The sequence below is a fragment of the Pteropus medius genome, unplaced genomic scaffold (genome assembly GCF_902729225.1).
Source record: "Pteropus medius unplaced genomic scaffold, Ma_sr-lr_union100, whole genome shotgun sequence".
NCBI lineage: Eukaryota > Metazoa > Chordata > Mammalia > Chiroptera > Pteropodidae > Pteropus > Pteropus medius.
Genome location: NW_024351091.1, coordinates 181261 through 189270, shown reverse-complemented (window position 1 = coordinate 189270; position 8010 = coordinate 181261). Strand labels below are relative to the sequence as shown.

The window sequence follows — 8010 nt, the reverse complement described above, 5'->3', positions numbered from 1 at the left end:
CTAAATCTGAGAGGAATGCAGCCTTAGCTGACACCTTGAGTGTACTCGTTAGATGCTCTGGCTTATTTCAGAGAAGTAGGAAGTTATAAATAAGTGTATAAAAGTCCATAGTTTTCTAATATACCAACATATATCAATGAGAGGGAAAAATCAGAACTTCGGCTGCTATTTAAATAGGCAAAAGAAACAAACAAACTATGAAATACCCTTTAAAAAGGGACACAAAAATTTTCTTTTAGAAACAGAAATATTTTATTAACTGAGAAAATGGAAATAGTTTCAGATTCTTGTTAAAGAACCTAATTCTCCCTAATTTACATAATAATAAATGGATTTACAGATGTCTAAGTCAAAAAGTCATAAATTGAAGAGAAAAATATCTGTATTTTATGTTAAGATCTTTGAAACTGGATGTTAGAAGCGAAGTGTACAGCTGAGCTTTTTCCTGAGAAAAAGGGTCCAGAGCCTTCTATGCACATTTACTTTTCTCCTTTCCTCTTCTGTTAATGTTAGGTGGTCCTCAGAGATTGAGAGAACATGGGCCAATTTTACTAATTATGAGCTCTGTGCATTGCTCTCTCATAGCCACACGGGAGTAAAGAATTAGCCAGTGCCTCCAGCCCTTCAGGATGTGAGTCCCAGTTAAGCTTCATACCTGTCTTTTCCTCCCAGACTTGTTGCCTGCATCAGGAGATCAATGCCTGAGTGTCTTCCTCCCAGTCCTGAGGACAGGACCTCAGCCCTAATCATTCACCAGGCAGGAGAAGGCAGTGGACCTAAACTCCTAGGTCATGGCCCAGCAGAGACACAACACAGAGCAGTAAGTGCCAATGGAGATGGTGGGTGAAGGAGGTATTATGGAGAAACTTGTTTCCTTGTTGGCAAAAGAGTGAAACAGATGAGATAGCCAGACAGGAGAGCATCAGTATGCAAAGTCAGCTCAGAGGACTATAAAGTTTATGGTATTTATTTCTGTTGCGGATTTCAGAATTCTCGTTTAGAATTCTGCTCTTTGCCACTTCCATTCCTAGATTCCGAAGTCATCGACCATACCTGAGCAGGAGATGGATCCCAAAATGATCACAAACGCTGTGATTGTGATCATGATGGGGATAAGAAGAGTAACCACAATATCACAAAACTTTATTGAGGTTTTACTTGTCCCAGGCTCAGAGGGATTTTCATGTGGCTAAAGACATAAGTATGTAGCCTTAATTTTAAATTTGCCTGATACCCCAAAGTTCAGGTATACATATTATTGTTATTTTACAGTTGAGGAAAAGGAACAGAATTCTTATTGAATTTAAACCAGATCCTTGAGAAAAAAGAGTGAAGTCAGGGGTGCATCTGAGCAGTGATATCTATTTGCAGGGTGCAGGATACAGGACAATGTCTTTCCATACGATTTAGGTTCATGTGGCTATCGAGCCCTTGATATGTGGCTACTTCAAATTGAGATGTGGTGTTAGCATATAATATTAGATTTTTGAAGATGTTCTAGAAAAGAATGCAAGGAATCTCAATTTTGTGTGAAAGTATAATATTCTTGATATAATCGGATAAGTAAAATGTTAAAATTGAAAGGAATCAATAAATCTCAAACCTACTCAACCTTCCCTTTCTAGGTCACCGCAGGCAGAATGCCTGCAGGAAAATGACTCAGTCTCGTTTCTTTCTTTCTTCCTTTATTTTCCATAGCAGTTTTTATCTATATAGCCAAAAATGGAAAACAAACCAAATGTCATTCAACAGGTGAAGAGTTAAACACAATTTGTTACATCCATGCCATGGAATACTAGTCAGCAATAAGAAGGAACAAATCATTGATACACCCAATAACTTGGCTGGATCTTAAGAACATTATTCTAAGTGAAAAAAGCCAATTTCTACATATTATTTATTGTATGGTTGCATTTAAAGAACATTCTCAAAATGATAAAATTAAAGAGTTAAAAAATGCATAAGTACTTGCCAGAGGGAAGGTGTGGGGAGGGAGGCAGTAACAATAAAGGGGCAGCATGAGGAACTTCCATGTTGTGATTGAACAGTTCTGTCTCTTGACTGTGATGATAGCGATTACACAAATCTATATAAGTAATTAAATGCCATATAATCCCAAAGACTTACCTCAAAAAAATGAACAAACAACCGAAAAAACAAGTGCATGTAAACTGGTGCAAGATCTGTTGCTAGTTAGTTGTATCATCCCAGTTAGTTTTCTGGTTTTGACAATGCTGATTCTCATTGAATCTCCAGCACCTACACTACCCCTGGTGCAGAGCAGGCAGTCAAAACAAAGTAAAACAAACAAAGAATACACATATAAACTCTGTTAAACATTGATTACTGTTCGTTAGTTTACAGGGACACAGCATACTCCATATGGCTGCCACACACTGGGAGCTTTCCTGCCTGGGCTTTCATCCCTTTCAGGGATGTGCATGAGACTAAAGAAATAAATGAGACTCTGTCATTTTTTTCCAGAGTGTTCCCAGAGTGACTACTTGAACCTGACGAAGGGGTCATGGAAACCTCTGATTTGTAGCCAAGCTGGACCAAAGTTGTAGGTAACCTGGGGCCCTTACAGTTGGTATCTGAACTGAGGGAGAAAGTAGATTCTTGGCACTGAGCCCTTAACCTATGGAATCTGACACTCTAGACAGATAGTTTCAGAATTGAGTTAAATCATAGGACACTCAGCTGGTATCATGGAGAATGGTTTGATGTAGGGGATCCTAGCCCCCACATTTGGTGACCAGAAGAGTCAGAAATGAAATGTTCTACGTAAAGTAAATGAGATATGAAGGAGGTAAAAAACTGGGCAGGTTTTTCCATACAGGGCCAAGGACTTTTTTATTTTTCTATTTTTGATTTTCTAAATTGTATTTATTTGTTTCAAGTATGCAGTACATTGGTTAGACATTTATATAGTCTATAAAATGATCCCCCTAATTGCTCCTTCTCTCATCTGGCTCTCCATCTAGTCAATATATTAATGCTAACTGTAATCCCTATGCTGTGCTCCCCATCCCCGTGACCATCTATTAACTACTAATTTGCATTTCTTTAACCCTTTACCTCATTCTCCCAGCCATACAACCCTCCTCTCCTCTGTCACCAGATTGTCCTCTATATTTGCGAGTCTGTTTTGATTAATTTGTTTTTTTCTTCCTTAGATTCTGCATATAAGTAAAACTATATGGTATTTATCTTTATCTGACTTATTTCACTCAGCATAATACCCTCTAGGTCCATCCATGTCATTGTGAATGGTAGGATTTCATTCATTTTAATGGCTGAGTGATATTCCATTATACACATGAACTATAACTTCTTTATTCAATATTCTGTGGATGGGCATTCAGGCCGCTTCCATATCTTGGCTATTGTAAATTGTGCTGTATGGCCAAAGACTCAGTTTAATTATAATTTAGTCAGAGTGTCCACGGCCATTAGTGGATTTTTGAGGGCAATGGGTGCTATTGCAAAAGAGAATTTAGACAAAGCAATAGTCCCCAATGATAAAGGTGAGTCATAGATGTCCTTTATTTTTATGTTTGAGAACTTCCTAAGGTTTTAGAGGCTATCTTGTTAAAATTTAGTGGGATCTTTAGTTATTGCTGTAATTTGAGACATGGTATTGGTTGAGGACATGAAATTTTGCTGATTGGTGCATTTCAGCTGATGTTAATGTTAATTCAGAACCTGTGCTGAAGAAATGCAAAAGCCACTTGGTACCCATTAGCTTTTTGTCTATAAATTCTTTCATTACATTCTGTAGTTCTTACTGGGTCAAATTGTTCACCTCTGTTTCTGATTTTTGTTTTCTTTCCATACCTAGGTCTCTGTATGTGTGTGTGTGTGTGTGCGCGCGTGTGTGTGTGTGTGTCTGTTTTTTTCATTCTTCCTTCCTCTTTCTTTCCTCCTTTATTTTATTACTAGATATACTTTAAGGATGGTTCTCTCTATTCTGTTCATATTTATAGATTTCTTTCTCCAGAGAACCTCAAATCAGTATCTTCAGGGTGAGGGACCTTCTCCATGATGATGGTTGCTTTGTAGGATTCATGTACCATGTGCTTAAATCAAATTGGAATTAAATCCTTTGCTGTGCCACAGAAGTGCGATGGGTGCCGTTCTAAAACCCTGAGGATTCAGATTTTTGTCGAGACAAAGACCTGAGTAACAGCAAAGCAGACACATTTAAAAGTCCTGGCAGTTCTCTGTACTTAGATGTGCAGATCTCAGCATGACACATAGTAACTGCATTTCCTTTTCTCCTCTCTTCTTCTCTTCTCCTCTCTCCCATCCCCACCATTCCCTTTCATTTTCTCTCTTTCTTTCTGTCTCTCTGTCTCTGTCTCTCTCTCTCTTTCCTCCTCCCTGCTGAATTCCCTTTAATGACTACTCTTTTGTGAGAATCGCCCCGATGGACCTATGCTGCACACAGGGCAAATAAACTCTTTCCCCCGAGCACAATAGGGGCAAATGCATGGTGAAACACACACCAATCAGGGGAAGTATCTTTCCTGTGACCCTAATGTCATTATATCTTCATTCTAAGACACAGAGAGGTCTTGGCCAAGCTACATTAAGGAAAGATCCCACTCTATAGTTTTGTCTGCATTCAACAAGTAATTGTAGAAACTTCTAAGTGAGGTCAGTAAGCTATATATGAAAGGATTGGAAAGACTCAATAAATGCAGCACGATGCGGCACTGTCCAAAGTGCAAGCTTGATATCACACTGCAGAACCAGAGCAAGAAAAGACACTTTCGATGCTGGTGGTCGTTGTCTCCATACTGCACTCACCACAACAACTGCAGTGAATGTTCTGCAGGAATAGGTTGGGCTTTCACCCCAAATTAGGCTTGGATACTGAGGCTGAAAATTCTACACATTCAAGAGGGTATAAAATATTTTATTCCTCATATGGATGTCTCCCTTTCTGGATGAAGTGTAGGAGCCCATCTAAGTTGGCCTGCAAAGACATGAGAGGTCAAGGATAGTGGCTTTTTAAAAAAATTGTGGATGGGTTGTGTGGTCAGAGAGTTCCTGCATATGCAAGGTTTGAATCTCTGGCTGTCACCGAAAGAGGAAGGACCTAGCCTTTTTAAAAATTGAGATATAATTGACATATAATATGATATGTTTCAGGTTCAGAACATAATGTTTAATATTTGTGTATATTGCAAAATGATCATGACAAGTCTAGTTAAGATCTGTCACAATACTTATTTGCAAATTTTTTATTGTAAGCAGAACTTTTAAGATCTACACTCTTAGTAACTTTCAAAAGTGAAATATAATATTATTAATTATACTAACCATGCAGTACATTACTCCCCCATGACGTTTTTATTTTCTAAGTGAAGGACTCAGGCTTTCTTATCAGGTAGTCCAGATGTTGGGCAGAATGGGAAGAGAAAGTGGTGTGGTTTAAAATTTGTTAGTAGCCAAATATCACACACACACACACAAATAGAATCAGACCCTTTATTACATAGCTCTTTTATATGTTTATAAATAGTCCAAACCAAGGGAATTAATTGCACTGCATTTGGATAAATTAAATATATTTAAATGCTTATTAGTGTCTTTTAATTAAAGAAACTAATAAAGAACCTTTTTTTTCTTAAGGGAAGATATTTCTCATTTCTTTGCTTTCCTTCACAGAAGGGGACTGATAAGTTATGATGTTTATTGATTTTTAAATCTCTAAATAACCTTGCTCCTCTAATTTCTCTAGCTCATTCTTTCCAAAAGAAGCATGTAGTAACAGGTTAATGGAGCAAATTCAATGTGAAAAAGGTTCTCAGAGGAATGTTTGTCATAACTGCGAAATAGTACTGAAGGAGTATGGTCTTCGAGTATGAATACTTTATTTATGAATTGCTTAAACTCAAAATATAGACTCACTGATGGATACATGTATACTTGTTTCCTTTATACTAATCCTCGTTTATTTTCCAAAAGGTGTCTGTGCTCTGTGGACCCACAGAACATAACAGGTGTCTTGAAATTTCTCCTCCTGGGACTCTCAGATGATCCAGAACTGCAGCCTCTAATTTTGGGGCTCTTCCTGTCCATATACCTGGTCACCATGCTGGGGAATCTGCTCATCTTCCTGGCTGTCAGCTCTGACTCCCACCTCCACACCCCCATGTACTTCTTCCTCTCCATCCTGTCCATGGCTGACATTGGTTTTACTTCTACCACCATCCCCAAGATGATTTTGGACATCCAAACTCACAGCGGAGTCATCTCCTATGCCTGATTCAATTGTTTTTTTTAAATCTTTTTGGATGTCTGGACAATACGCTACTAACTGTGATGGCCTATGACTGGTTTGTAGCTATTTGTTACCCTCTGCACTACCTGGTCATCATGAACCCCCGCCTCTGCAGCCTGCTGGTTCTAGCGTCCTTTTTGATCAGCCTTTTGGACACTCAGTTGCACTGCTTGTTGATGTCACAACTTTCCTTTTGCACAAATGTGGAAATTCCTCATTTCTTCTGTGACTCTCCTCAACTCCTCAAGCTGGCCTGTAATGATACCTCCACCAGTGAAATATTGATCTATATTATTGGTGCTATCTTTGGTGGAATTCCACTCTCAGGGATCATTTTCTCTTACTATAAAATTGTTTCCTCCATTCTGAAAGTCCCATCTTCAGGTGGGAGATATAAAGCCTTCGTTACCTGTGGTTCTCACCTGTCAGTTGTTTGCTTATTTTATGGAACAGCCTTTGTGGTGTACTTCAGTTCAACTGTTTCACATTCTCCCAAAAAAGGTGCAGTGGCCTCAGTGGTTTATACGATGGTCACCCCCATGCTGAACCCCTTCATCTACAGTCTGAGGAACAGGGACATCAAGATAGCCTTGCAGAAGATCATCAACAGAACAGCATAGTTTCAGTACTGCTCCCCTCCCCACAATTTTTGGTCTATGGATTAGAGATTACTTCAAAACCAAACATCTGGAATTGGTAAACATGCCTCTTTTGGCACATGGTTTTTATAGCTCATGGTTTTCATTTCTTTTGATCTATTATATCTGAGTGTAGCTCATTTTGGCACATATTTGATGGGATTAAGCGACAATTCTGTGATCCTATGTATGTCAAAATCGCTGCACAATTGAGTTTAATTACAAATATGAAATCTTATGTATTTGTCACCGATGACCCAGGCACCCTGTAGATATTGACAACTCTCTTTTGAATACATAGCTATATATGATTCCCAACCGTTTTCACCATCCATGCCTATTTTCCATAAAACTTTGGCTTCCTTCAAATTCATATTGTGTGAGAAAATGTGTTATTGGTCCTCAATCTACGATTCTTACTTGAAGCACCCGAGGAGCTTTAAAAACCTTCATGGCTGAGTCCCATTACCATAGATTACGATTTAATTGGACTGGAGAGTGAAGTTGGTAGTCAATTAGGTGGGTCTAATGTGCTGCCAAGGTGAGAACTATTGAATTTTGTCCCTCTTTTTATTCCAGGATGACTTGTATGTCTTGGGTTCTTTACTGTTTATGATTAGGTCCTGAAGATCTCAAAGTCATCAGTGCTCATTAAGGCAAAGATACAAAGGAGTTTGCCTGAGTCACAGCCAATGCAATTTTTTCCCTTATATTCCTGGTAATAAATTTCTTTCCACATATTCTCTCCATCCACACTGTACAGCTGTCCCTCTGTGCTGGATATGAAGCTATTGTTTTCTGCTCCAAACTTAGCCATATGTAATGTAAGTTGTGATGCCATGGGAATCTTTAAACTGCTGCTCTGATTTTCCATCTGGTTTCTCTATAGGTTCATCCAGTAAGGTCCATTAAAGGGCAGACAAACCAACTTTTTCCTTACCCCTTAGACTATGGCCCCGTCACTGTTTCCTGCAGTTATGACACTATGTTACCATATTTTTTCCTTTCATCTTTTAAAAACCATCTAACCTTAGCTATTTGAAATTATCTTCATTAAATAATTAGTGTGATGTCTCTTCT

General features: G+C 38.5%; 1 pseudogene; it reads left to right on the top strand.

Moving 5' to 3' along the window:
• The first annotated feature begins 5929 nt into the window (after nucleotides 1-5929).
• On the top strand, nucleotides 5930-6912 carry LOC120586522 (olfactory receptor 7E24-like; annotated as a pseudogene).
• Nucleotides 6913-8010: the final 1098 nt, after the last annotated feature.